The sequence below is a fragment of the Lucilia cuprina genome, chromosome 3 (genome assembly GCF_022045245.1).
Source record: "Lucilia cuprina isolate Lc7/37 chromosome 3, ASM2204524v1, whole genome shotgun sequence".
NCBI lineage: Eukaryota > Metazoa > Arthropoda > Insecta > Diptera > Calliphoridae > Lucilia > Lucilia cuprina.
Window position 1 is genome coordinate 22,492,636 of NC_060951.1, and position 27,781 is coordinate 22,520,416.

At 28.0% G+C, this 27,781-nt stretch overlaps 1 protein-coding gene across 7 annotated transcripts in view; it reads left to right on the top strand.

The window, feature by feature from the left end:
• The window catches only part of LOC111677032 (dopamine D2-like receptor), a 92,927-nt gene that overhangs the window by 11,468 nt on the left and 53,678 nt on the right, over positions 1-27,781 (top strand). For all 7 annotated transcript variants that reach the window (XM_046946602.1, XM_046946603.1, XM_046946607.1 and 4 more), the window contains exon 2: positions 7,979-8,036. The gene's annotated coding sequence lies outside the window, so the exon portion shown is untranslated. The remainder of the gene's footprint in view (positions 1-7,978; positions 8,037-27,781) is intronic.

Genomic DNA, 27,781 nt, shown 5'->3' on the forward strand with positions numbered 1-27,781 from the left:
TATTTGAAGCTATTTATACAGTATTTCGGGGGGTACATTTGTATGGGGGCTATGTGAAATCGTTGACCGATTTTGCCCATTTTCAATACCAAACATTTCTGATCAATATCGATTGTTATGATTTTGAACATAATTGATCTCTGGCCAAAAAAAAAGTGTAACAAAATTCATCGAATTATATTTTGCAGTTAAGGAGACATTTACTTAAGAATTATGAAAACCCGGATTTTTCTGATGTAGTTTGAAATTTGTAATCCTGATTTTTAACAATGTGCACAGATTTAGCTGATTTTGAATACAGCTAAGGATAACTGTATTTTCGGTGATTTTGCTTGATAAGTATATATACTTTGTTGGGTCTCAGATGAATATTTCCTGGTGTCGCACATAGGATGACAAACTTATGTTGGAGGGTATAAAAATGTGCAGAAATGTGTGTGTATGTTTATTTGTCTAAAGATCTTTACTTCATAATCTGTTATAAGAGTTTCACAGAGTCCAACTTGAACGATACTTTCTTGTAATATTACAAATATATGTACATACATATTACAAATTTAAAAAAGAATTCTAAAATTTTTTGACTGCTTTCAGTTTTAAGAAAAATGTTGGTTGTTACTTTAATATTTTCTTATCTATTGAAAATGTCATGTTGTGACAAATGCTATCACGTACGACTTAAAATATTGCTTTTATCATTTAACTGACAACAGCAATTTTGTGCTGGTAAGATTTTAAACGGTATTCAGATTTACTGTCAAATTAATATAATATATTTCCTTTTTAAGATTTAACTGAAATGTTTAATATTTTCATATTTTAAAGAGAAATTTATTAAAAAATATTTTATATTTGGTTAAAAGGTTTTAAAATAATTGAAAACGTTGGATTTTATGGATTTTATAAGCAATAATATTTTTTCACTTGATATTAAGGAAGCTGTTTTATAGTATTTTCACTCCGTTCTCAATCCTTTTCAGCCTTTTAATTGATATTGTGACACATCTTCAAACTGAATTAAATGCATTGACAGTTACTAACAAATTTTAATGTTATTTTAACAATTTTAATTTTACTTGTTTACTTTTATTCTCTTATTCATACAAATGATTGACAACACTGGTTATGTTTGTTAATTTTTCCTTTTTTTTTCAATTTCTCCGGGGGTATTTGGTGTTCTTATTCGCTATCATTTTCATTGAGTTTATTCATACAATTGTTTCAAGTAATTTCATTTTCATTGACTCGATGATTCCCCTGTTTTCATGTATATTTATTTTGTAGCTTTTTTCATCAGTTTTCCTTTTTGCTGGGGACGCTTTCCCTGGAACATACAAATTATTTTACAGCTTATTGCAATTTTTTGTTTGTTTCATCCTTCTGTGTCTTTCTGTCTCTGACTGCTTTCTAAAAGTTGTTGATTCAATTATATCGTATATGTTGTTGCTGATGTTGTTTAGTAAATTGCTAAAACGTTCAACGTGCAAATGGTGTACCGTTGGTGCGGCTGTTATAGGTCATATAAAATGTTGAAATAAAATTGAAAAAAAAAAGTTTTTTATTTAAAAATTAAAGGTGTTGGTTGGGTATTATTGGGAATGAATATTTTTCATCATCAATTTCTTCATCATCGCCATCGTCATTGCTGTCATCAGTTTTGTATTGTGTATTGAATGTTTAACAAAGATGAACAGCAACAGCAACGTTTCATTTGCCATTAAACGTTAAGCTTCATTAGCTTTATCGTGGTATTATATACATACACACAGATATGCACAGATTCATATATATGTAAATGTATTGTCGGATATCCTATTTGAATGTATAATGGGGTGGTGCTGCAAAAATAGGCAAAACAAATATTGAAATTTGCTTACATTCATACTTCTATTTAATTAAAGTTTGTATGTAATCAATTCATTGGTTAGTTAATTAGTTAGTTAGTTAGTTAGTTAGTTAGTTAGTTAGTTAGTTAGTTAGTTAGTTAGTTAGTTAGTTAGTTAGTTAGTTAGTTAGTTAGTTAGTTAGTTAGTTAGTTAGTTAGTTAGTTAGTTTGTTAGTTAGTTAGTTAGTTAGTTAGTTAGTTTGTTAGTTTGTTAGTTTGTTAGTTTGTTAGTTTGTTAGTTTGTTAGTTTGTTAGTTTGTTAGTTTGTTAGTTTGTTAGTTTATTAGTTTGTTAGTTTGTTAGTTTGTTAGTTTGTTAGTTTGTTAGTTTGTTAGTTTGTTAGTTTGTTAGTTTGTTAGTTTGTTAGTTTGTTAGTTTGTTAGTTTGTTAGTTTTCTAGTTAGTTAATTAGTTAGTTAGTTAGTTAGTTAATTAGTTAGTTAGTTAGTTAGTTACTTAGTTAGTTAGTTACTTTGAAATGCAAGGATAGTGGTAATAGTAGTACAGCCGCGGATCCTTCTCGAGATTTTGTTTGTGTTTGAGATTTTTGTTTTTTTTCTCATGTTCTTTTTCTCCCCTAGGTTCGCGTCCGCCTGAGTTCCTTTTCTTTTATCAACCATTCGATTATCTACAATAACGTGGAAATTGTCACCAGACTGAACAAGAAAGAGAATTATATCCGAATATGACAAATTTGCCGTATAATTATATGATCATACCAAGTAAAGTTTCCAATTCGTTGAAATTTTAAAATTATTTGTTATGTAATATTCTTTTAAGGGCACACCAAGCAAAAACTTACATTGAAAAGTAATGAGTTAAAAAGTCAAAATAGAAGTTTTGCACTACATCTTTATTAGTATTTTAACCCATTATTTTATTATGGTGATGACATTGGAACAAGTTCCACTTTTGCTTACAAATAACAACTTAACTATGACTTACAAATAGGGAGTTAAAAAGTTGTTTTGTTTTAGTTAATTAGTTTGCTGTCTTACTCATCCCACCTCTGTTAAGTTATTTTATTTTGCGTTAAATAATAAAAAATATCTGTAAGGCATGAACTCTTTGGACAAATTGAGACCATCCTAATGCAAACACCATTTATGTACGTGTGTATTTACATATAATTGACTGTGCTATTTATTGCTGGGTAATGGCACGGTTTTTTTTGCTCATACTAATGTGTTGGAGTTGGCGTTATTCTTGGTTATGATTTTAACCTGGTTTCCGGTTGCATTAGATACTCGTTTTTTTAATGCTGGTATTGTTCCATTCTTTCTCTCCTCTTCTTGCTAACGAGAAAAATAATCAAATTATGAACAAATATTTGCATAAAAATTACTCTGTGCTCTGTTATTGTTGTTTTTCTTGTTTCATATTTATTTTATGCATAATAAAATGAAAACTTGGAATTGAATTGGTTTTGATTTCGATTTTTAGAATTTCGTATGAAATTACATTATTGTGTATTACAACTGTATGGATTTTGTTGTTGTTATTTTTTTGGAGGAGGTTTATAATTTATGTCATGTTTTCGCAAATAATTGTTATTATTTCAGTTAATAATGAAAAATAAAAATACATACATACGCTAATAATTAAATATGTATTATTTTGATTAGTTATTTTTGACAATGTTAATACCATTGTGTTATTGTAAGTTATTATAAATGTAAAATTTAATTTGTTTGTGAATACGAGAAATTTTGTATTTTTTTGTAATTACATATACATATTTAAGTATTTTCAAATTTTGGAGAGTACCCAGCAAAAACTTGTTAATTAATTTTTCGTTTTTATTATAGAAGTATTTTAATAACGTCTATTAGCTTAGCAGCTCATTTGTGTTTATTAGTGTTTGTCCCGTTTTGTTGCCATAGTGATCGCAGCATTGTATTCTGATGTCACTCTCTGCTTCCAGAACTAAACCAACCAGTTTTAAATGTGTTCTTTATAATGTGTAATAAAAGTACATATAATTCATTAGTCAGCTTCATGGTGAAGACGATTTACATTGACTGATTTTTCTAATTACTGGTAAGCGATTGTGACATGTACTTACCTCAGTCTGATATCACCATGTTCAAAAAGTTACTCAAAATGCTATTGTGTAAGTAAATTTTAGGGATTACCCTTACCAGTCTGGCGTTAACCTTTCACCTTCGTTATATAAAGGCAGATTAATGTATTTGGTTTATGGAAATAAAAATACTTTAAAACATACGAATTCAATTTAATTTGCACCAGACACATTTTCCCTCATTTCTAATTTTCTTTTTCACAAATAATTGTTTTTTTTTTTATAATCTGCAGATAATAGAAAAATAATGTGACTAAAAAAAGAGAAATGAAATTAAAGTGTCATAAAAACTAAAAACAGTTTCTGACAGCTTAACTCTTTTTTATTTAAAAAAAAACTATTGTTGTATGAGTTCAAAAACTATTGAAGTATTAAAACAACAAAAATGAAGAAAATAACACGTTTTATTGATTAGAAAACATGTCAAAGAAAAATTTCCAATTTGCTTAAGGTGAAAAGGCATAACACTTAGTAGAATTTTAGCTGTTTCCAACATTTTCAAATATAAATTAAATTAAAAATTAGTTTTTAGTTCAATTTGTTGTTAAAAATTCTATTATGTGGCAGTATTATATAAACAAAATAATAAATTTAAGTATATTTGTAGCTGCAATGAATTTATTGCTTTCAAAGCTCCTAAAAGTAGACAATACTTTTTTAATAACCATTTTTTTTAACTTTTTACGGCTTATAAAACAATATTGATTATTTTTGTTATTGCAAACATAATCAAATTTAGTTTTTGTTCAATAAATGTAATCCTTTCATGTGTGTTTAAAGTGATAACAAATGCTATTAATTTTTAAAGTTTTAAATAAAATAAGAAAATAAATTGAATTTAATTAAACATTTAGAATATTTACTTACTTTGATTTTAGTTTAGGAATCAGAAGTGTAAAGATTGAACTTGTAAATAAATAATCAATATATCTTGAATTTAAATTGTGGTAAGAATATTTTTTGACATTTCACTATAGAATGGATATTAAAGAAGAAATAACATATATCAGAAATCCGTGTGTTCAGAAAATAAACCGATTTCAACAATTTTCAATTGGGTGTAGGACCAAATTTTTGGGTGTTACAAACATTAGCTCTTACCTTCCCCAATATGGGGCGCAGATTATAAAAAGTATTGCATAACTTGGGGATGTAAAATTATTTTTAGCTTTAAGGATAAATAGGGATCCATATCGTTCTAGACGTTTAAAAGATCCCGGTTTATTTCGAAATAAACTTAACATTCTCCACCATTGTGCGTTTGTTTCTGAGCTAAACAACTGTTGACTTGTATAAAAACATTAATTTTTAAATAAAAACAAACAATAAAATTTAATAATATTATAAACAATGACTCACAATTGTATGATTTTAAAATTGTGTGTCATTTAATTATTACCGCTAAACTTTTAACACTCGGTCTAATTAGTTTTACAAATTATTTATGTCAATTTAAGAAATGAAAACCCCTGCAGAAAAAAGTAGTAGATACAACAGTTCTTTAGGTATAAAGAGAGTAAGAGCACGAAATCATTGCGTATTATTTAATTAAAATTAGCTAAATTATACTTAAAATCATTCCATGTCTCGCAGTGAAAATAACAATTAACTAAATTGTTTTTTATGCGCGTAACTTTTTTAGTCGTTTCTTTTCTGACGCTTTTTTTTAACAAACAAACACACACACATATACATACATTTATTTGCATTTGCCACGGCATATCGGAGGAATAGCAGTAAAAGAAACACAATTTAACAATATTTTCTGTTTCATGGTTGTGCGTTATTTTCACTTCTGCACCATGTTATAACGAAGACTCTCTGCGGTCACGTAAAGTTGTGAATATCTTTGGTAATGTCCTGTACATTCTATAGATATTCTCCTGTTGACTGCGACATAATGTTGTCTACACTTGGAAAATATTTTGAGTAATTTGAATAATTTACTCGTACTGATTTGGAGTTGAATGCCTGCAAACTCTTCATTCGTAGAGTTTTGCTCAATAGTTGACATCATGTCGATCTCAATAAATTGCTCCTGCATTCTATTATTGTTTGGTATCGAGTAGAAAGCAAATAGCATATGTATGTTCAAAGTTAAATAATTGTTTGTCCAACTCGTTTGTGTAGTTCTTGACTAATTTTTTATGAGTGTATTTAAGAATACTTAGTCAATGGCAAGGGATTTTCCAAGTGTCAGTTGTGTCTAATCAGCCTCGGTGTGTGCGTGACGGTAAATAAGAGAGTTTGTTTAAATTTTTTAACAACCAAATGACATTTGTTAATATTCATTCCTGCAAAGAGCTCGTTGACTAGCTGGTTGGTTCAATGGCGATGTTTATAACACTTAACGATAGATAAATATAAATATTAGGGAGCTTTTTTTACTTTTTCGTTGTTTGGGAATCAGCAATACACTTGATTTAAAATTATAACCACCCAGTATATCGGTTGTCATATGTACATTGATAATGGAATGAATCTCATGTTAGAGTCTCTTATAGTATAACATTTACAATAAACTAGACGATGTATTTACAGAGAACCACTAACAGTTTCGAGTATAAGCCAGAACTGGTCGTCATCTACTAACATCAACTTAACCTATAGACATTTGTACCCTTAATCAACTATATTATGATTTTATCAAATACTTTACCATTAGTCGACGTTAAGAAAAATATGAGTAGCTCGCTCCACAAAAACAAACATGTGTTACAAGTCTCTTACTAGATATCTTGTGTCATTAATAAACAAAAAATTAGAAGGATTACCCAAACTAGGGTTGTACTTTTTGAATAAGACAACAATTAAGCTACTATATCGTTATTATAAATGATATACTCCTAATATAAGTATGTACATTTGTACGTAAAAATAGAAAATATTTTTGCTGTCGCTGCTGTTGATGATGGCGCTGATATACATAGTTGTACCACAAGTGTATAAATATATGTACACGTACCTATGTATACACACAAATAAATAAATGTTTATATAGATAAATATACAGCATTAAACATACATTTAAAACGAAATAACCACGTAGATGATGTTTTTGTAGAAGATATACAATCACAGTTATGTGTTAATATGCGTTTCGGTTAAAAGGTCCTTATAGATTTTTACCTAGTTTCCTATTTATTGTCATTGCACTCTCCACTATTGTATTGTGCCTTCCACTCCACTTGATATTTCACTGGTTTATTATGTTTGTTATTTGTTTTGGTTTGTCAGTTTGTTTTAATCCACAAAAAATCGACCATTTGTCTTGTGGTTTTATTTAAAAACCAATTTAAAAGTGTCACTGATTTAACAGCACAGCAGGCGATAACAAAACAACAATTTTCTGTAATGAAAGAGAGAAAAATAAAATAAAACTAAATAAAATGACAAAAGAAAATGTAACAAATATAGAAACAAATCGAAAAAAACTATGTTGATCTTATTTATGGACTGCATTACATAACTCGGGGTTATATACTATCCCTATTAGCCCTTCATAAACAGCCAGATAGTCCTTCTCTATTTCTTAACCACTAGTTTCAATCACTTTCAATTCTCTCTCGTACTACATGGTTCACATACACTTGTTATTTAGTTTAACTACCACAACATGACCAACAGAACAACTATATACAACCATAACAACGATAACAACAATAGCTAATGTATAATGAGAATCTGCATCAAGATGGAAACTACGGAAATAATGAAAATGGAAATTTTCATTCATACAGTTATTTTAGTTCAGATTCATTCAATTTCTCATTTATTCATTTACTCATTTCTCCTATTTTGTTTTATTTATATATGTTAGTGTCACATGCAGTCTTAAAATAAAAACAAATTTATAAAAACAAAATGAAACTAAAACCAGCAACAACATCAGCAGTAACAGATTTAGTTGTAAAAGTTTTTACCAGTTGCAGTAGTGTCACAATGAAAGAAATTATATAAAAACTAAATTTTAAGCATAATAATTAAAAATGTTGTTGCTGTTTATTTCAGGAAAAATATGCTTTTCAGCAAACTCTACAAGTGGCGGAAGTAGTGATGTCATCAAACCGTAAGTATATTTTAATGTATGCAGTCATAGTTAAATTAAATTCTAATCTTGTTTAAGTTCTGTTCTAAATTTTTCTGTTCTAGTTCCGTTCTAGTTTTGTTCTAGTTCCGTTCTAGTTCTGTTCTAGTTCAATTCTGCACGCAGAGAAAAAATATAGTTGTGGTAACCATAATCTTAGAGCAACATATTATAGTTAAATTTAAAACATATTATGATCATTATTAGTATAATAACCTATCATATTATGATTAAATATAGTCCGAATATTTCATCATAACATAGTGATAATGTGATGTTGTAGCATAATATTGTAGTTTCAAGCAACCACATTATGGTTTCATATAATCATATAATGGCTTCATGTAATCATATTATTGTTTCAAGTAACCTTATTATGGTTACAAGTAGTCACATGTCTTCATGTAACCATGTTATGGTTACATATTAAACATAATATGGTTAATCTTATGTGCTCGGCGTAAAATGTAATTATTTGTTAATTTTCTTTTAAACAAACACAAAACTTCCAAGCACTGATATTCCCATAAAAAATATATATCCACACTTTCAAGCCAATATAAACACAATATAGCTTTTTTAATTATTAATTTTTTATCGACCCTATTATATTTTTAGATAGTATTTATTTTTCACAATTATTTTAACACTGCATTTGATTAACAATTCATTTTATGTGATCTAGTACGGATAAACCATAAAACTGATATAAAAATGGCGATACCAAAATATTTTAAATAGTAAACGTATTTTACTCATATCTTAAACATTATATACATAAACCTGTAAAATTCTACCATTTAATGATTATTTGATAGTTTAAATGATTCTAAAGAATATAATATGTTTACATAATTATCATTTTTTATTTGTTGTAAAAATAATTATTTTTCAGAGAATCATTCTCAAATTTATAATTGTCATAAACATATAAATGTTTTCAGTAACTATAATATTGATGAAGTTTAATAAAAATAACAATTGTTTGGTTATGATAACAAATTATTGTTACAAAAAACATAGAATAGTTTTCCTAACCATGCCGAACCATGTTTTTTTCTCTGCGTGTAGTTCTGTTCTAGTTCTAGTTCTGTTCTAGTTCGGTTCTAGTTCTGTTCTAGTTCTGTTCTAGTTCTGTTCTAGTTCTGTTCTAGTTCTGTTCTAGTTCTGTTCTAGTTCTGTTCTAGTTATTGGATCTAGCTAAAATTGATCAAAGCAGTTCCCATATTTTTCTTAATTTCTCCAGCTAAGTTTTTGGATGATAAAACAAAGTTGGATTGTAAACTCGTGGAGTTTAACACGCATCGAATATTTGCATTTGGAGATCGGTATTGTGGTGTCCCCTCTTTATAGTTAAGTTACATTTTCGGAACATAGTCTTTAACAGTTTAGTGCTTCTGTGAAATCTTGTTAAGGTATTACCGTCACCTTGATGTATAAACAACATTTAAGGTGAATTATTAGAGATTAAATTTATATTAATTCTCTAAAGTTGTTTTTATACCCTTCACTTTCGTGACAAGGGTATATATCAGTTTGTCATCCCCTTTGTAATTCTACACTATAATTTTCCGATCCACAAAGTATATATATTCTGGATCCTTATAGGTAGCGGTTAAGCCATGGTCGTCTGTCTGTCTGTATGTTTGCTGAACACAGATTTGAGATGCGAGATCCGAATCTTCAATAATTCTGTAAGACCGAATTATTTTCAACTTAATTTCAATATGTTGGAATCAACTCTTGTATTTTCAACTAAAGTGTAACACTGGCACTTCAGGTTATTAGTAATGAGGTTCGAGACACCCAAGGTGATTACCAACCAGATCATATTTTAATATATAAATCATCACTTGGCAACCCTATACCAAATATTCATTTTAATAATCTCCATATAGTACATCATCTCCTACAGCATGACCATTTAAGTTATAAATTATATTTGTCTGTAAATATTTCAACATTTTCTTGTAGTACTCAACAGTGAAGTATGTAGTAATTTTGAAGATATTTATTCCGAAATTTCATCTTTTAAGGATTCTTTTGCTACAATCAACATAAATCATTATTGTTGTCTTTTGCACACACAACTTAAATGTTTGTATTTCATTTTTTTTTGTTGAAAAAGTCTCAACTTATTTTCACCCTTAAGGAAAAAATAAATGTTTCATATGTTGTAGGAAAAGTGAAAGAAAGATGAAACAATTTGGAATGTATACATTCCTTAAGATTTGTCAGCTTTGTTGTTTTGAATACGGTAACATATGAGTTGGAAATGTTGTCTTCCTACTTAAATGTCGAGTCATTTTTACGATTTATTTAAATTTAATTGTTTATCAATTACTTAAAAAAAAGTTTTAATAGATTAAAGTTTAAAGGTCTTGAAATTTGTTTTTAAACTTTTACTTAAAATAAATATTTTTGCTACATCATTGGTATTTGCCTTCTTTATTTTAGACAAGCATTTACATGATAATGCTTTATTTTCCTTTACAGAAACACAGTTAACACAGTTACTATTTCAGTTACAGCTAAACTTTCTTCTTATTCCCCATACGGAAGGAAGTAATTTATTTAAAAACAGTTATAAACACTCTTTAGAATTATTATCAAAAAGTGCGGAAATCATTTAAAAGTGTTAAAAAGTGTAAGGAAAAGTTTGTCGTTTGTTTTTGAAATTTTGTTAACAATTTTTTAATTAATTGTAATTAATTGTTTGGTGGTAAATTTGGGAACAATATTCAAAGAGTTAAAGTGATTCGGCAAATTGGTTTGCTTTTTTCAATTTAAATTTTTTTAGTTTCGAATTTTGAATTTTTTAGACAGTAGTATAGTTTAGACTAGACTCTAGTCAATACTGTAGATTAGACTATAATCTATACTACAGTCGAGACTGTAATCAAAACTATAGTCTAGATTATAGTCAAGACTATAGCTGAGACTATAGTTCTAGACTATAGAAATCAAGAGACAATTCTATAGTCAGGATTATAGACAATACCATAGTCAACACTACAGAGGAGAATACCGCCAAGAATATGGTAAAGATTGTGACAAGAGAAAACAACAGACTAGAAGCTATAGTCAAGACTACAACCAATAGACCACACAATAGATAAGACTATAGTTAAGTCTATAGACGAGACTGTAGCCAGGACTACAGATAAAACTTTAAGCAAGACTATATACAGACGATACTACAGTCAAGACAGTAAATACAATAGATGGGACTAAGGACGCTACAATGGTCAGGACTATATATACGACTATAGTTACTATAGTCAATACTAAAGTCAATACTATAAGCATGAATAAAGTCACGATAGGCGAGACTATAGTCAAGACTAAGCGTTAGACGACACTATAGACGAGACTATGGACGATACTATAAACGAGACTATAGTTAGAACTATAGATAAGACTATAATCAAGACGATACTTTTGACTTTAGACGAGGATGTAGACAATACTATAGTTTAGATCATATACAGTGTAGATTAAACTTTAGGCAACATAATAGATTTGACTACAGCTTAGACTACAGACGAGACTATAGAACTGACTATAGTTCGGACTATAAGTGATATTAAAGACGTGGCTATGGAACTGACTATAGTTCGGACTATAAGCGATATTAAAATCAAAACTGTAGAGGAGATAATAGTCAAGACTAAAGACGAGATAATAGTCAAGACTAAAGACGATATAATAGTCAAGACAGTAGACGAGACTATAGACGACACCACAGGTAAGATTTTTGGTGGGACTATTGCCAAGACTATAATCAATAGACGACATTATAGAGGATACCATAGTCAATAATTTAGACGAGACTATAGTCAAAACTAGAGACAAGACTATTATGAAGGCTATAGACAAAACAACAGTTCAGACTATAGTCAAAACTTTAGATGAGATCGTAAGCAATACTGTTGACGGGTCTTTATTCGAGACTATAGGCAAAACTATAATCAGTACTCAACACTAAAGAAAGAACTATAGTCAAGACTATAATCTGTTGATGAGTCTATATAGTCTCATCGTTACAGTCTTGACTATTGTCTCATTTATAATTTTGACTATAGTCTCGTCTATAGTCTAGTCAATAGTGTTGACTTTGGTATCATCTATTGATTATGTTATTGTAGATAAGACTATAGACGAAATTATAGTCTAGACTATAGTTAAAACTTTAGACGCGACCGTAAGCAATACTGTTGGCGAGTCTTTACATGAAACTATAGTCAAAACTTTAATCAATAGTCAACACTATATATGATAGTCAAGACTTTAGACGACACTTACTATAGCCAAAACTATAATCAGTTAATGAGTCTATATTGTCTCATCATTATAGTCTTTACTATAGTCTCGTATATAATTTTGACTATAGTTTAGTCAATAGTTTTGACTAATGCCCCCGGGGGAGTCAGACATACAGACGGACATAGCAAAATCGATTGATCGAGTGATTATGAGACGATTGCTATACTTTAAGGTGGCTGTAGGACCAATACTTTTGGGTGCTACAAATATCAGCAAAAACGCATAATACCCTCCCTACGATAGTGGTGTAGAGTATATATATATATATATATATATATAATATATCATGATAAATTCTTTGGTGGAAAGTTTTACATGGTCGATCCGATATGTTCCGACTTTAATGCCCGTAATTTCAACAAATAGGTATCTATCAGTTTATAGTTAATTACTTTTGGAGTAAAAATATTTGGTAATTTTATTGATTTGAAATACATGTCAACTTACCCCTTTGGTAAAGTTACCTACTAGTTATTTTACACTGTATATATCTATTTGTTGAAATTACTAACATAAGTCGGGGTTGTGATACTTTTAGTACCGAAATGTATTGAAAAATGTAATGAAAATTTCAGAAAGATGATATATCCCAACAGCTTGGCTTGTAAATGTAATTGAGAAAATAGGAAACGTTCATGACAAAAGTGGTGACAACAAATCTGTCAAAGTACATCTAATACACGTTGTCATAATATAATAATTAAATAAAATTTCTCTTGCTAAAATTAATCGCACTTTAAGCAAATGCTCTTCTAATCAAATTTGTAGTTATATATGCATGTGCGTCAATGTATGGTCTCGATTTATTAATAAATGAAGAACATGGTGCTAAACAATTCTCATGACAACATTTTGTTGTTTGTTTCGTTGAACCACATACACATATTGTAAATTAAATTTCATTTCATTCTAATTTGTAATTAAATAAAATTATATGTATGTATGTAGACAAATACTTGTTTATTTCTAAATTAATAAAAACTAATTCAAATGAAATTAACTAAATTGTATATTTCCCTAAAGGATAATGTCTAGTTAAGGGAAAGCTCATAGTTAGTATGTAGATCTTAGATTATGTATAACGTCAAATGGAATTCATAATAAATATAAAATAAAATAAATTTAATTTTATTTAACAAAAAGCTTGAATTTTTTTTCACATTTTTACCAAAATTTTAAATGTTTGCAGATAATTTATTAAAAATTACATATTCATATGAAATAATTAAAAAATAATTTTCCTGGGAAATATGAAATGGTTCTATATCAAATTCATAAAAGTTCAACAAACTATTTAGCAACATCTATATAAAACTAGTTAATATAAAAATTGTTAATTGAAATATCTTATCCTTTAGCAAAACTCATTAATTAATACAAATTTTATTTTTTTTTGTAAAATTTCTTATCTTTCAAGCTTTTTTATTTTTTTTTTATAATTTATGTAAAATATTAGGTTTCTTAGAAATTGTTGCTCATGTTAATGTTTCCATTAAAAATGTATATTTTTTGTTTTGCTTAAATCTGATAGTTCTTTTGTTATTCCCCTATTCAAATGTGGTTGTAGATGGATATCATTATCTGTCATGTTATCAGCATAAAAAAAGTGAAATTCCAAGAAATCTAATTAATGTTAAAACATCCGAACCCATGCATCTACTCACACTAATTAATGTGTTTAAATACTTTTACATTATATTTGATTAAAGAAACACTTAAGTCCATTAATTATAAGAACATATAGATGACAATATATTTCACTTAACTACAAGAAAAAAAATAAATAAAAATACTCGAGATCAATTAATGTTAATGAAGTGCTTCTTGGAAATGACGTATTAAAGATTCAGGCAGATGTAAAATATTTGTAATGTAACTAAACATAATTTATAAAAAAGGATATACTATTTGATGTTATGGACCGCTAGTAATTCAACAGAAATTTCAAATAACCTCTTTATTTGACATTCCTCAAATTTAACGTTTGTATATATCCAAGAGAATCGATTGTCACTCCTAAATCCCCCCAGGGGGCATGTTACCTTGGCGAGACCTCCACCTTGGTGTTATTGCAATCCCGGGGTATACCTCCGGTCTGACCGGGACTGAAAAAATTGGTTGTTACAGTCTACTGTTTGGCTTAGTGCTTGCATAGATTGGCAGAGGTCAGACCAGAGCACCGCATAATCTGGTACTACGGGTGGCCAGTTGCCCGCAGGACTATGTCCTGGCTGGTCAGTTGGTTGAGGTTCCTTCGGGATCCACGTAGTGGCTGTGGTTTAAACCTAAATTCGCGGGAAGAGTAAGTGGCGGTTAAAAGACTGATGCATGATAATAGTCAATATTTCGGGATAAGTTCGGTGCTGTTGCCGAAAAACAACAGGTACCCAACAACAACAACAGAGGAGTGACTGTGGGACTAAGCGTTGGAAATGGGTTGGAGTCAATTGTATATGATACGGAGTGAATGTAGAGGTATGCGGGCCTCACTCACCCGTATATCTAAATGAGTGTGTCGTATGTTTTTCTCTATGAATGTGTCGAATAAATGAGATGTGTGCTAGGTTGAATGATGATGGATGAAAGGTATCATATACAAGTGATGCCGATTAATTTTCCTTCCTTGTCCAGTTATGTTCAGAGTTTACTCTGTTATGTTCAGAGTTTACTCCGGTTACGTCTCTAGGTGCTGTTGCCGAATCAACAGAGCCATAGTAGTGTGGTTGTCTTTCAACGTGACTACTTTGGCAAGAGATTAGATAGCTCGTGTACTCCAGCAAAGTACTTGCGCATGGACCGGTCATAGCCAATGTGCAAAAATTGCCACCTGAGTCTTCATTGAAGACAAAGGGGCGATGGTAGACCGTTCTCAAGTCTACCCTGTGGATGAAAAAGATCACCGTGGGCCGACACGGCAGGTGCTCACGTTAAAACTCTCGACAGTCTGTCACTCCTAAATATAAAATTAATGGTTTTAAGGCTTAGTGTAATATAATTTCCCGACCCTATAAATATTTAGCTGAGTTAATTTAGATATGTTCGCCAGTATATGTATTGAAATCAGTCCATTAATAATGGAAATATGAGTTTAAAACCGGGACAATCCCGAGAAATTAGCATTTTTTTTTAAATTTTTCATTAACTCTATCATAATGCTAATCTTTTGGAATAATTTATAAGCTACAAACTGATATTCTGAATGAGGTTTTATATTGGCAACCGATCCTCATAAAATAAGGTTTCATATATATTTAGTTTTCGAATTTTAATGTCCAATTTCATCATTATACTTACATTTTAATTGTATTTTAAATCAATGAGTGTTATATGGGTGTGGACGGATGAACATAAAATTTTGTAGTAAATTTCGAAGTAAATGAGACCTATCTCTTAGGTATTTTTCTTTCTACAAAAGGTACTTTTCGAGTTTGCTATAATTGTATAACAAAAAAAATAATTTATTGTAAGTTTTTATAAATTGTGCCCCACAGTGAAGCAGCACACTGTTAGCTCCAATTATAACAAATAAATAACATTTTCTTGATAAATCCTTAAATAATATTTAAGAGCTTAATTTTTTCTCAACATGTTAATCCTTATTAAATATTTAAAATAATATACTAAAAAAACATTAAGCCCTAATAAATTTTATTTAAGACTATGAAAATTATTTATAGCTTTTGTGCTATAAATTGATACAGTTTAATTAATATTTATGGAAATCTATTAAAAACAACTCTTTCGTCTAATTAAGGCCATATTAAATAGAAACAAAGACCAGACTAGACTCAAGATAATAATGAAGTTAATACGTAAAAATGTATACGAGTAGAATGTTTGTTTTAAGTGTTATTTATTATATTCTATACTATTATTATCCACTTTATAAAGTTGTCTTTGAATCATTATTTTTTGTCTAAACTTTATACAAAATCATGATTAAGTTTTACGATTTTTTTTTGTGATTTTACTTAAACATTTCGGAATTAATTAATTACAGCAACAATATACTTACACAGTACAGCAGCCACAGTTACAACCAAAATACTTTCACTAAAATACCAAGAACAAAAACAACTAAAAAGTCTGAGAAAAATGGCTGTTTATACTATTTTAATGGAAATAAAATTGGATAAAATATTTATTTTGTCTCATCTCTAGTATTTAATAATGAAAATGATTGAAAAAAAAAACTAGCAAACACAGTAAAAGCAACAATAGAGGATGAATGCAGGGAAAGAACAAAAAAATATACAACAGCAAAATCAATTTTATACGATAAACTTAGAACTAATTTCTAACGCAACTTAATTAAAAAAAGGACTCCAGCTAAGGATATTAAATTGGTAGGGTAGTGAAGTGTAGAATAAAAGTAATGAAATCTATAATGTAAATGAGAAAAATACATATATACATACATACATACATACATACATACATACATACATACATACATACATACATACTTACATACTGGCTACTATTATTAAAAACATCTTAAACAAACACTCACATTATAAACAAACATTTATTCTTTTATTCTCTTCCTTGTCTTTTTTTACAAACACATACATATAAAAATTTCTTTTGTAAGTTTAACTTGTTCATGTGTTTAAAAAGGAAATGTTTATTTAGGTATGTACCTATGTATGTGTTTATGTATGTATATGTATTTACTGTTAGTCTAATAAAAATCCTGTAGAATAAGAGTGTGGGAATACGTCTGTTGATTCTCTGATAATAGTATTTGTATGTAACAACTGTAGAGTAGATAAGAAAACAACAACAACAACGAACTTTATTGCATTGAGTATTGTAGTTGTTGTTTAATAAAATTATGGCAACTTTTATAAAAAGAATAAATAAAATATATACAATAGCATGTACATGAGGGTGCCCGTGGACCACTTTGCAGGTGAATACCTTTTAAACAATAAGTATACATGTAGAAATGTTTTCTTGTTATATATGTAAAAAAATAGTTTTACAAAATTTTATGCGCTTCGGTCCATAATTGTCTTAAAAATTTCATAAAATCCAACACTTCTCTAAAATAGTTTTATGAAATAACATTGGTCATAACATTGGCTTAAAAATACAATGAGTTTTAAGAATACAATACAAAAGTTTTATAACAATTAAAATCTCTCTAAAAATTTCTATGCGAAACGACCTAAATTGCCCCTATTGACCAAATTTGAGGATTAAAGAAAAAAAAAAAAAAAGAAAAATTAAAAGTGTCGGTGAAATTCGACACAAAAAACAGAAACATATTTTTATGAAACCTAATTTTATATGTTCGCAATGTCAACTCTGTTATAGAAAATCAGTTTATTGCTAATGAATCATTCCAAATATTTCGTATTATAAAAATTAGAATTATAATAAAAAAATCTTTAAATTCAAAATACTTTGATTTACAATTGTCCTGATGAAGCCTTATGTTTATACTAATATTTCCTACTTTATCTTCATAATATATGATTTGATGATTATACTGAGGTCAGTATTACCAAATGCTCGTAGGGAACTGAGGACCATTAAAAAATATTTTTCTCGTATTCAGTATGTTAATATGTGCACATCGAATGTGAGGTATTCGTACATGACATTCATAAATATCCTGTTCCATGGGATACTCTAATGTACATATATTTTTGTATTTAAAGAAACAAATACAAAAAGAGCACCAACTGCCAGAAGACCTTAAAAAAGTTTGTTACTATATTATACATAAAATATTAAAAATAAAATATTATACACATCGTCTATTTACTTAAAAACTATCATAATTTAAAATTCACAATATTACTTAAAAAGTAAATATTTTCGAAATGTTTAATATTTTATTTTTAAAAACTTTTAAAAAGAAAATTGAATTATCTATAAAACTAGTTTGATTACAAAAATTTACTGTGATGAGCTGTATAACAGGCACAGTTAAATAGAAAGTCGTTCTTAGGTCGATTGGCGTACTTTAAGGTGGGAGTAGGATCAGATCAATATCGATACAAACAAAAAAAAAAAAACAAACACGCCTATAGTGCCGTAAGTATAAAAATTGGTTTTATATTATTATTCGCAATGTAGATCAGCACATTTATTGTTAGAGTTATGTCATTCCTCAAACAAACTAGTGATATATTTTTATATTCTTCATTAAAACAAAATGAGATTTTAGTGTCTTGAAGTGTCCTTCCATTCATGTGTACAGGAAATGATAAGGCCTAAACAAAAGAAGATATGGGATTGAAAATTTATTTTAAAAATTTTTTGAGTATTGATCCATAATTTATTTGAATTACTCAAAAACTTAAGTTTAAATTTTTTAAGGATATAGTGAAAAATTTGACCTTTAATGTTAAAGTAAATATTGGTAATTAAATCTACCTTTAAGTATACTAATCAGCTCAAAATCACTTTCTGAGTCAATTTAGCTATGTCCGTCTGTCTGTCACACTGATTCGTGTAGGATATCATATCATATCATATATATCGTCCAAGCCTGACTATACATTCGTACTTGTTTTAAAATTTTATTTATAATTGTGACCTTTGACGCCATCGGAAATTTCGGATAGACAGACATTATACTATATGGGCCAAAGAGTGATGCTTTGATAGATAAAGTATCAGAAATTATTTATATAGTCTTATCTTCAACAAAATCTACCTTTTTTAAATATAAATAGCAAATTCCTATGTATTTCCATCCGCTGAGTTCAAAAATCGCTATTAAAATTTTCGGTAAGCTCTAGTTTTTCAGATAATGTGATTTTTGTGAAAACATTATTTACGCCGTTTTTTAAGTTTTTACTTAGTTTTGAAGAACTGGAACTAATTTCAAAAGTTTTTTTATCAACATGAAAATCTGCACAAAATTATTACTCTAAATGGTATAATCATGATGACAGTTTTTGCAATAAAAGTAGATTGACTTACAAGGAAGTTGGAAAACCCTTTATTTTGTTTCGCCTTTATAACAATACTTGAACTATTTCCATAAAGTACAAACCAATAATATAATTTTTCGGTTAAAATTGGAAATTTGTTTAAAAAACACAGTGAGATATTTCGGATTGAATTCAACTTTTGTTTGTTATTTTTACATACTCATAAATTTAAAATTTACAATTGGTGTCGCAACGTTGGATGTCTTACGTTTTCACTTATGTTTTTGTCTAAAAAAATTTTATCTGCGAAATATTTATGACATATGATTATACGATAGTGATTTGGATATATGCGATCTCCTTTCTTTTAAAACATTGTTGATGTTTGAAGGTGCTTGTAATGATGTTTGTGAAAATCTTTTTACTTTTAAAGTTTCAACAAATATTGTTAAAAGTAAAAAAAACATTTACCAATAAATTACGAATTTATTTCAAAATATTTCATTAAATTTTTAAAGAATTTACAATTGTTATTTAAAAATATTGTTATTGTTATGTGTTGGTACTATGTTGTAAAAAGAAATCAAACTCGTTTACCTTAAATTAAAGTTATAAGGATAAGACTAAAAAAGTACAATTTCTAACTTCGCTGCAGGACATCCAAGATATCCCGTAATAAATGTCAGCATGATTGTATTCTCATAATAGATAATTTTATGTAGATTACCATGTTGCTAAATAAGTCTTTTAATATTGGTCTGGTTCTGAGAAAATCTCAAAAACACGATATTTCGGAAACTAGAGCTAACTAGAAAATTTCATAACAATTTTTGAACTCAGCGGGTGGAAATACATACATAAGAATCGACTATTTTTATTTAAAAGACATTTTCAGTGTTGGGTAGTGTTATTGGAGTTAGGAATATTAAGATTTAAGAATGTCTTTGAAATGAAAAAAATATATCTGTATCTCAATAATAACTATTGTTATGCGAAAATATTCCTCAACCAAAATGTAAAACGTCTATGACGTAAAATAAGCGAGATATTAGCTAAAAACAGATATGTATAACATTTGACCTCCAATATCAGGCTATCTTACTATCTATGCTAAGGAGAAGCTATGTGCCATTTTTCATTAGCGATCTGAAATTACGCAGCAAAACCCTTATTTTCCTGGGCTATTGGGAAACTTTCGGATAAGTAATGTATGTATATAATTATATACATATCTATTGGCTTTATTAAAAGTTTCTATTCCTAAATGATAAATGATTGATGCATATTTTTGAGAAAGTTAAGGCCAAGGTCAAAAGGCTTAAAGATTCGATTTATATTTTTATATACATAGCTCTTCTCTAAATATAAATTACGCAGCAAAACCCTTATTTTCCTGGGCTATTGGGAAACTTTCGGATAAGTAATGTATGTATATAATTATATACATAGCTATTGGCTTTATTAAAAGTTTCTATTCCTAAATGATAAATGATTGATGCATATTTTGAGAAAGTTAAGGCCAAGGTCAAAAGGCTTAAAGATTCGATTTATATTTTTATATAGCTCTTCTCTAAATATTCTTATGCATGAAACCAATATTAAAGTGAAAACGTGTGAAAAGTGACATGAAGTGAATGCAACTGTGATAATATTTCCATCGATAAAGTTTAAACTAAGATTTCGCTCTGCTAAAAACAAACTTAACTTATTCTGTCATTTTTGCTATTATAAGTTTAGCTTTCTTCCTCAAAGTTTTGTTGTAAATATTGCTGCTGGAATATAATAAGTAACATCTTAATATTATATCATTATATATTTTTCCATATTATTATCTTATGCTTGTGTTTTTTTTTTGTTTCTTAAAGTTTTGTTTTTATATATTTTATATACATATATTTATTTTGTGTATAAATTTTATATATTTTACTAAACATTGATATAAACTTTTGCCATTATTTGACTTTTTAGTTTGTTTTTAACGCTGTTGTTGCTGTAACTTAATTTTAACATTCTGCTGTTTAAATCAGATTCGAATATCAAGGTTGTCCTAAATATTTATGTAGAAAAGCATTTCAACAGTTTTACAAAGAGTAAAGGTATCTTTAGGAAATGTCATTTGATAGACTTGAATTATTATATTTTTTGTCATTTATCATGTATGTCACCTTTGTAATACAATCAGAAAGTTTATCATTATTTCTTTGTCTCGTATAAGGGTTTAAAAAATTTTTCTTTGTGTTCAAAAGTACCTTAAGCTATTGCTTATGACAAATATAATAACAATGATTGGTTATCATCACTCCGAACTGCAGGAATGTGAAACACTTAGTAAGTATATATATGTATGCATGTGTGTTTTTGTGATATAATAAATATCACTCATACGCATTCGTGTACACAAAATGAAAAATATCCGTATATTAAATTTATGGTTTTTCATTTTGTGACATTAATATTATTTTTTTTATCTTCGTTTCTTTTTCTGAATGAAAAATAATTTCTAAAATTGTATAAAGCTAAAAGGGAGAATATATAAAACCAAAAAATATGATGGTAAAATTTATCATAGACAGATTTTATTTTTAAATGTATGAATTTTTTTCTATGTACAAAAAATAAATCCATTACTGTTGAGTGAAAAATAAAATCATGCATTATTATGAGATATTTATTTATTTATTTTCAGCAATATATTGTTTGTCCAAGAATATCTCTTATTTATTTTTTTGAAGTTTTATTTCACTATTGTGTTGCGTGACACATACTGGTTGGTGGGGATATTTAAAAAAAAAAATATTTATTTGGTTTTTAAAATAAACAAAATCATTGGCTTAGATTTAAAATATGCTAAGTCAATTTTACGAATATTTTGTAGTTTTATGTTTTTATTACAAAACTTTGTCAGAAATGCTATAAATATTTTTATATTCAATTTATTGTATTAAGTATTAGTTTAATAAAGAGTTAATACAAATTTACTATTAAATAACTTATAATTTTATTTTTGTCTGGTGTAGCATTTAAAAGCAATTATTGATATATGAATTTTTAAAAACATATGTTTTTAGCATAGATTGACATTGTTTTGAAATATTTTTTAGAATGAAATATGAAACATTTAACCGCATATAAATGTATTATTAAGTTTTCACGCTTAACAACCAACAGTTTGGCAGATTAGTATTTAAGTGATTTATAAAATATAAATCACTTGTATATTTTTCTATTCTTTTATACCTAAAAAAGGATGGCCCATGTCCGACTTACTTCTTTTTATTTATGACTAACTTTTCCTTAACCGTCTGGGATTGACGTGGTAGTCTGCCGGTCAACAAAAAAAAAGGAAAATTAGATTTTTTGACATGTGCCTTGTCAATAAACACTGTTTAACATGCATTGACCTTGGTCCTTAAACTATAAACAGAAATAGTTTAAGTAGGTTTCAAAAACAGATTTCACGTCAGTAAAATAAATTTAAAAAGTCCACATCGGTCCCGGAGAGTTAAGTGTGATATGTAAACAAAATTAATCAACTTGTTGATAACAAACTGATTGTTAGGTTAAATATTTTATCACAGATAGCCATATGCAGCTTTACAAATATATCCGAAGTACCTTAGCCAGTTTATGACTTGTTTATTGCTGATACTTCAATTTGAAAGATATTCCAGTTATCATAAAGTCGTAAAAAGATTTATATTTGCAAAAAAAAATCTAAATCTGGCGGCAGTGAGTATAGGCATTTGTTGAGATAGAGTATTAATATCTGAAGGAATTATCAAAATTATATTGTTTCAATTATAATATAAAATCGGGGATCGTATTAAAACAATGACAATTCATAACGATTAACTGCGTTGAATAGGAAAATGGAATCATAATTTATCTGTGTGTATTTTTTAAAGTAGGTATTGTCATAAAGAACATAAATTCTTCATTCATTTCAAGTGAAAAGTTTTACAATATGAAATTAAACTACTTTTACTAACAACACCTGTACGTATACGTATTAGAGATTTATTGATACTACAAATGTTAAGTATACGCCTAATTTAGAGAAGCTTTTGAAAGTATAAAAAAAATTATTATTTTTTAATTTTTTTATGTGATTTTTATCTTGAAGATGAAGTTTACACATATTTGCTCAGAGAATAAATTGAACTTCACTTTTTTGCAAAATTTACATAAAAACTGCTTGAGTTTGGACAAAACTTTGTCCACGTGTCTTTATTTTGTTTTTTATAACTTTAGTATAAGAAGACATTGTATTAACATTCAGTAATTTTGAAAGAACAGTCAAAAATCCAATATTATCGTAAGTGGCATAATTTTGGTATAATATACAAAATAACATTGTGACCTATAGTAAAAGGCTGGTATAATGAGTTGTACTGAATGAGTGTTATTCTTTAAGATTGTTGATTGAGATGTTAAAGCTGGGAATAGACAATTTTATTTTTTTATAATTTTATATAACTGCTTTCTTAACTTTGCCCTGTCAAACATACTGACAGTATTTTCGATCTGCTAAAAAAATTACTAAAAACAGCTTAAAGTTAATATGTAACAAAGGCGTATTTTATTGTCTATTTCGCAATTCGTAATAATGTTTTAAATCTTTAAAATTATACACATTTAAAATATTGGTTACATTAAAGCTGGCATGTCTTTTAATTAAAGAAAACTTTAAGTTAAAAGCTATTTCCGTTCTATACAAACTTCAAAAGCTTTAAACATCTTCTTAAGAAATAGGTATGTCCTTTTAAAAAATTCTTAATTTAAAAATTCCTTTGAAATAACAATGAAAAAACGAAAACATACATAAACGTATTGATTCAATATTGTCCATTGTCTTTAACATAAATCTTTAGGGCCTTAGTTGTCACAAAACGGTATTTAAACTTTCAAATACAGTTCAGTTGCTTCTTTCGTTGTTTGTTATTTCTTCTATAAAATATTATACTTACTAAAATTGACAACAAAAATAAAAAATCTAAAGCATAGAAAAACTTTAAGAATAAATATTAGAAAATTTATATGTATGTATGTGTATAAGAAAACGAAGAGAAAAAGAAAAAAAAAAACACGTAGATTTATTTTAGGGAGGACAAATAGAATAAAAATAAATGTTTGTTAGATTCTTCGTGTGCTTTTAAAGTGAAATAAAAAACAAAGCAAAAAACCCCTTAGATTGTCATTATTCAGCAAAAGCAGAACCCAAAATTGAATTTTTCCCTTTTGTTACCATAATGGCAAAAGTTTTTAACAATAATATTTTCCTTCCTGCATGTATAACAACAAATAACAAAAATATCAGCAACTACTTCCACTATTACTACTTCTACTATTACTTACTCTATATAGAAGATGATGACGAGGACTATGGCAACTGCTAAATCTAGTTACGGATGGCGCAGCGTATGTCAGCCATTTCATTTTATACCTATTTGTTTGTTTGTGTTTTAGTCAGTATCGTTCGTATGGTCGGTTGGTTACTTATTGTTTCCACTAAAAGATTGAAACACATTCAGCCTCACTTAGTGTAAGACTTATATTTTTTAGAGAAGAATGAACTAAAGTTAAAAAACAGCCTAAGTCGTAGAAGCATTAGGGTGTTTTCAAATTTAAAGAAAATCAAATTATAATACCATGATATTTGGTATAAAATATAAAGCCCAATGCATCTTTGATTGGCACCATTGTAAAAGTAATGAGCTAAGAAAGCAGTTCTTCACTAGTTAATTATTAGTTTATTTTAAATGAAGCTCTTAAAAAAGGACCTCTTGTTCGACACCATTGAATAGTTTTTTTTATTGTACGACTAATATTGCCCTTCGCACAGAAAAACTATTTTCTTTCTGTGTGTGTAATAAAAAATGTAAAACTCAAAATACGTACTTACGTATCTGGTTATTTGTAAGTCATTATAGGAGTACTTAAAAGTAATGCAGAAGATTTGTAGTAGTATCCGAAAAGTTAATGTTTGTGTAAGTAGTAGGGTATTCAAACAATTAATCGTAAATCGATAAATTTTTGACTCTTTATCGCTCGAATATACGAAAATTGACAAATTTCAAAAACCGAATAAACCGAATAATTTATATCAATTAACCGATTAAGAAAAACTTATTATATAACAATAAAATTACTATATATTTTATACAAAATTTAAGATATTTATAATAAATTTACTTTCTGTATTAATTTCTTGAAATCTTTTCTAAAATGAAGAATATTTATTGCATGATTTTTATAACAATACTTTAGACACATTGTAATAAGTTGTTCTGATTAACTTACTTCTAGAATGGGTTTATGCAGAAACATTTCAAATTTCTGAAAAGAAATCTTGAAAATAATCGCCTTAACTTCTTCATCAAGTTTAGAGGAACAGTGTTATGTTTCGAAAGTATTTCTAGTATGTTCTTATACAATACATAGTTATACACTAATTCATTGGAAAGTTTGAATTCTGGAACTCGTTGATAAATCGCAAAAATATAAATTTAATAAACTTAATATCTTTATATAGAAGAGGATTTCACATGAAAATAAATAATTTCTAATATTTGAGAAAAAACTTAATAGAATTTTCTTCTTACAACAAACAAATTATAATTTTCAATTTTGTTTGTTGTAGGAAGAAAAATATTGTAGAAACGAATTAATATTATTAAAAAACATCCAATTCTTTATAGAATTTATATTATTAAAAAACATCCACTTGACTTTTATTCGATTAACCGAATAATTTTGAATTATCTGATTATCAACCGGCCAACTTAAAATCACAAATAATTATTTGTCGAATAAACCGAATAAGACACAAACCCGAATAATTGAATGTTCTAGTAAGTAGAAGTCATTACAGAGGTTTTGTTGGAAATGCCTTTTAAACACTTAGTTTTTTAAGAGTTACATGATCGAATGAGACAATTTAATCTCTAGACGAAAATCAAGTTTCTAAGTACAAACTATTCCGCTCCCAAGTCAGATAAAGCATTGTAGGTGCCACCATTCGATAATGTTGTTACTATTATATATACAATGTGTATAAAAAATGCTAATCCCAAAATAATTTGACTTCTAAATAGTACCGTATGATTGAACATTATTTCGATTGTTGCAGAAGCATCATTTTAGTAAGTACCGCATATTTTGAAATTCTCGAATGCCACCCTAATGAATGTGATTTTTAGTTAAATATATTTTATATAATATTGTATAAAAAATATTTTTCGTTTGTTAAAAAATATATTTTCGAGCGGACTTTGTAGAATTGAAAATTTTTAAAGATTGCTTACGAAGAATATTATAAGTTCAAAAATTTATTATATAAACAAGTTTTATGCTATCTGCAGTAACTTGGAGAAACAATTTTTAAATTTGTATTTATATCTTATCTTTAATACTGATTGCTGATATCAAAATAAAATAGTCCTTGAGACTCCCTGACAAATGTTTTGTTTTTCAAGCAGAGATCCTAGCGAACTTTAAAGCGATGAAACTGATATGAAATCATATAAATCCGGGGTCAGTTGTGACATTTTATGTGCTGCTCTCAAAGTATTTGCTTGTCACACATTATATTTGTGCCAAGTTGTAGATTGGCGTTTGGTGCACTATAATGTGCATTGTAATGAAGTTTCTGATGAACCGGCTGGATTAGGATTGAACCTTTCTCTTAAGGACGGAGAAGGATGGTGTTCGAAAGATTCCGTGACATCATACATCAGTCCTGGTAAATTGGATTTCGAAGTATCAAAGGTCTTGTGGCCAAAACTTGATATGAGTTTTTAGGGCATTCACTAATGATTATTTTCCATCCTTCATTCATTCTAGTTTCTATCATCTTCTTCTTGTAAGGGTTTTTTTTTAATCTTTACTCTTTCGAAGATAATCACAATGGTATCCGAGTGGATATGCGTTTCATTATGGAGTATATTCCTTCCTTACCTAAAGCTATATTTATATTTAAAACCAAAAAGAAAAAAATAGTTCGTGTACACTCTTTCATCCAACATGTATTTTTTTAGGATAAAAAAACCAGAATTTAAGCAATATGGCGCATTTTTGTCTACAACAACATAAAACACTCGTCAGTTTACATGATGTTTGTTGATAAAATTTATATAATAATTTCCAATTCCAAATTTTGTTTAAAAATGTAACACAGCTGTTGGTCATTAAAACCGAGCAAAAAAAGAACAAAATTGTAAACAAAAACAAAAAAGTTTTAAAAACAAAAATAGGGACTAACTGAAACGATGTTTGCTATTGTGGTTAAAGTTATTCTATTCAATGGTTTGTCAACGGTTTTGGGTTTGTTGTGGAAGTCTTTGGTTTGCTTTAGAATTTTAAGCCGTTATTGTTTTGCAAATTATTAATTATGGGGCCAAAATAATGACTTAGTCATGATAATTTAATAACCGAGAAAAAACACCATCATCTTCATCATCATCGACAAATAAGAACAACAACCATAATAATAAACAATTACAATAAATA